Raw genomic sequence first — 4,544 nt, forward strand, 5'->3', positions numbered from 1 at the left:
CAGCTTATCAAAAGCTTCTGTGTATCTATTACGTTATTATTATTACTTTTTTAAAAAAAAACTTTTATAGTTTGTGTTTCTGTTTTTCGTTTTCACTAAGTGTCTATTAATAGTGTTTAATAAACAATAAATGGTGTTTATTATTAACTCCGCTTAGGAGGTTATGTTTTTGGTGTGGTTTGTTTGTTTGCTTGTCTGTCTGTCCGTCTATCAGCAGGATTACGGAAAATCTACTACGCCGATTTTCATGAAACTTGCGTGGAAGAATGTAGCGTGTGCCAAGAAAGAGCCCATTAAACTGCAGCGGATCCAAGGCACGGGGTGGATCCACAGGTTGTTTTCGGGTTTTGGTTAACGCCGCGAGATCGGGCATTTGGCTTTGGCCGAGGTCTGCGCACTCTGAGTGCTCTTTTGAAATTGCCCGTTAAAGTTTCATACGACTTTAAGTTCTTGTGTTTGAGGGGGAGATGTAAGAAAAAGTTCACGCCAAAAGTGTGAAAAAAAAAAAACGGTCATACTGTGGTTTGTGCTCAAGCTTCTAGAAGTTGTCAACACTGTAGAAGAAGAAGAAGAAGATAAAAAAGAAAAAGAAGAAGAAGAAGAAAAAGAAGAAGAAGAAGCAGAGGAACAACAACAACAACATTAAGAAGAAGAAGAAGAAGAAGAAGAAAAAGAAGAAGATCCTTATTTTGTCACACATACACTAAACACTGAGCTGTGAGATGCAGCTTTTGCATTGAACCATTCTAATAACGATGACCACACACACACACACACACACACTATATGAGCTGGGAGCAGTGGACAGGTGCAGCTCACTGCGCTGGTCAAGGTCACTGACAGGAATGCTCATCGTAGCATATAAGATTCCAGGAAACCCACAACAGCATGTGTGTGTGCGTGTGCATGCGTGTGTGTGTGTGTCTGTGTGTGTCTGTGTGTTTGTGCATGCGTGTGTGTGTGTGTGTGTGTGTGTGTGTGTGTGTGTGTGTGTGTGTGTGTGTGAGTGTGTGCATGCGTGTGTGTGTGTGCATTTGGGTGTGTGTGTGAGCATGCATGCGTGTGTGTGTGTGTGTTTGTGTGTTAAAAAATGCAGTAATGAAAAAATAACATAATGAAAATCAAGCAATACAACATGGCACTACATCAGATCCTCTCTCTCTCACTGTTTCATGATCTTTCTCTGTCTCTGTCTCTCCGTCCCTCTCTCTGTCTCTCTCTCTCTCTCTCTCTCTCTCTCTCTCTCTCTCTCTCTCTCTCTCTCTCTCTCTCTCTGTCTCTCTCTCTCTCTCTGTGGGTTTAGTTTGCATATTTAAGACCCTTCCTGTCCTCATTAACAGAACACCACAGAAAAAACCCGACACACAAACTTGCTGACACTCATTTTCTGCCTCTCACGCTAAAAGCAGGTGATATATGTATATGTGAGGTTTTCTTTCTCTTCATTTTATTTTATTTTCTTCATTTATTTAAGTATTTATTTTTTAATTGTTGTTTGCTGATGTTTAATGCTGAAATTACAGTTCTTCTCCCTCATCTACTTGGACCTCAAAACATTCCGGTACGTTTTCGATATGATTTTTATATGCAGAGTGTATGTATGTCTTATATATTAAATTCTGTTTTGATGTATGAGATGAATATACATGTATCCATGAATCAGAATCAGAATCACTTTAATGTACGATGTACACAGGAATTTAACTTGGTGACACAGTGCAGTAACTCAGAAGATATCAGAACACTAGGGTTAAGTAAAAGTGAAAGTAAAAGGAGTAAATAATAAAATAAAATAACCGTAAATAAAAGTCACACTGACGGCGCGTGGTGTGTGCGGGGGGGGGCATTGCTGGTGATGCGTGGTGGGCTGTTGGGAGAGGAGGGGGGAGATAGGATGGGTTGCTGAGGAGAGTGACTGTCTCAGGGAAAAAGATCATATCTAAGGGACATCTGGTACTGTCTCTCAAGATGCTGCCGAAACCCGGGATCGAACCAGGGACCTTTAGATCTTCAGTCTAACGCTCTCCCAACTGAGCTATTTCGGCTGTGATGCAAGAGGCAGCATGTGTAGTATCTGAAAGCATATGTCTTCTCAATACGCTCCAGCAAACTCCTTTTGTTTCCTCATCAGGATCTTTTCTGTTCATATGTTGATCAGACTAGGGGCATATTCCCAAAAGCAGGTTTATTGAAAAGTCAAACCAAGTAGTAAACCTTCTAATAGAAGAGTCCTATGGCTTTGTTTTGCTGGAAGAATGAGGCCATCGGGCTCTTCTATTTGGAGGTTTACTACTTACTCTGAGTTAACTAACTCTGAGTTTTCACTAAACGTGCTTTCTGGAATACCCCCCAGGAGAGCACTGGTGTCTCCCAGTGTTGTTACTCTTTGTTGTCTTTACTTATAAAACACCAAGCAGCATACATAGGCATGTGCCGTACAGATTAAAGATTTGACTCTTTTTTCAGATTTGATTAAGCTTTTTTTTTTCTACCAATTTGCATAAAAACTTCTAATGCACACTGTGTGGTCAGTGTTAATATCAGGCAGTATCCAGGACATCCTGTCACCGTGTCTGTTTTAACGAGCGACAACCCATTAAACAGATGATGTCTTTTCATTTTCTCTTTACTGATTTCAGCGTTATATTTTCCATGGTCTGTAGCATGCGTATGCACAACCATAGACTGCTTTACTGAAAACACCCTCCTTGTAGATACACCTCGTTGGTATAAAGTTATGTGTGTGTGTGTGTGTGTGTGTGTGTGTGTGTGTGTGTGTGTGTGTGTGTGTGTGTGTGTGTGTGTGTGTGAGAAATATAAACTTGCATGTATAATTCAAATAAATATGTATATATTTGAAAGGAGCTGTAGAATGCTGATTTTATTTCACAATATTTTGTTGGTTTTATACACGGTTTATAATACAAACAGTGCTCACCTAACACGATTTTTTTTTTCTGTCACAATCTCTCATCAGGCTTTGTGTTGACTGACATGCATGAGATCCCGTCTCCAGCAGGCCTGTGAGGTCCCACTATGGAGAGTGTGCTGGTGGATCTGCTCTGCTCTGAATGTGGGGACCACAGCTCTCATGGGACCAGGACCTGTCGGTCGGGTATTCACATCCCTCTGTATCAAGACCGAGCTCTTCAGATCAGACTGTCGGTCTTCCTCACGGCCGCTCTCTGCGTGGGTCTGCCGGTCCTGGTCTGGGCCCTCCGTGTTCTGTGGCGTCACGGAAAACGCGGCGGCCGAGTGTCGGCCTTCGTCATCTTCCTCGTCCTCAGTGATCTCCTGGAGCTGGTTCTCAGCCCGGTTTTGATGATGAACGTGCTGGGATTTCAGTTACTGAGACAAATGGGCGTGAGATGTAGTGAAGTGCTCCATCTGGTCTCTGGACTGAGGTTCTGTGGTCTTCTCTTCCACCAGCTGGTGGCGATAGAGAGGACTCTCTCACTGACACGTCCTCTCTGCTCCACCCTGTCATTACCGTGTTCTCTGTCAGTGTGTTTTATTATGTGGATATCTGTTATTATCTGTGAGTTTTATAGCCTCATGAAAATTAGTCTGGTCTTGAGTTTAGCTCCGGCTGGACTACTGATCACGGTGTATGTTCTGGACCGTACCTCTCCCCCCAATCCTGACCACTCCCCCGCCATGTCCGGCAAGCCACGGAAAATGGCACTGACTGTTGCTATGGCAACACTCACCGGGCTTTACTGCCCGCTGTTTGTGAGCATTTTTGTAAACTTTTTCACAACAGTGCGAGTCCCTGGGTCTTTGTGGATCATGATTGTCTCAGTGATGGGTTTAAGACTGATCATAGACCCCTTTCTGTGTGTGCTGGTCTGCACGGGGAATCTAAAGAGCCAGATACCACACACACCTGTGAGACCCACAGCAGCAAAAACCTATGATGAACAACAAAAATAAGGTCTGGAAGGGTCATATTGTATTTGATGTTGAGCAGAGGATCCAAAACCTTTGTTTTATCTCTTTGTGTGTGTGTGTGTGTGTGTGTGTGTGTGTAAAGAGGATTACAAATTATTTTTAATTGTGTCATGGTCTGGGTGAATTCTTGATTCTAAGAGAGGAAGTCATGGATGTTGTTATGGGAACTTTTACTTCATAATCTTTTAAATTCTCCAAAACCTTTGTCAAAATTCTCCAAAACCTTCAACAAAAATAAGTGAGTGCTCTGGATTTGTTGTTGTTGTTGTTTAAATAAGACAATGACACAAAGTGTGTGGAGTGGATACCAATGCATTTTGAAGTTTGAAGTTTCACGTTTATATAGAGCCCAATATAACTGTTTACAGTCTCACAGGGCTTTACATGGCACAACAATCAAAATCAAAACAGGACGGCACCCCCTGACTTAATCCTCATGGAGAGAGAGAGAGAGAGAGAGACGGAGAGAGAAAGAGAGGGAAAGAGAGAGAGAGAGACAGAAAGAGAGAGAGAGAAAGAGAGAGAGAGGGAGAGAGAGAGAGAGAGAGAGAGAGAGTACAGCTAGAGAGCAAGGTTCTCCTTGCATAGGACCA

The 4,544-nt window shown here is 42.5% G+C and overlaps 1 non-coding gene across 1 annotated transcript; it reads right to left on the reverse strand.

Annotated features, from left to right (window-relative positions):
- Positions 1 to 1,972: 1,972 nt before the first annotated feature.
- Positions 1,973 to 2,045, reverse strand: trnaf-gaa (transfer RNA phenylalanine (anticodon GAA)). The gene has a single exon. It is a non-coding gene; the product is annotated as a tRNA-Phe (tRNA).
- Positions 2,046 to 4,544: the final 2,499 nt, after the last annotated feature.

This window comes from Chanos chanos, chromosome 7 (genome assembly GCF_902362185.1).
Source record: "Chanos chanos chromosome 7, fChaCha1.1, whole genome shotgun sequence".
NCBI classification, from domain to species: Eukaryota; Metazoa; Chordata; class Actinopteri; order Gonorynchiformes; family Chanidae; genus Chanos; species Chanos chanos.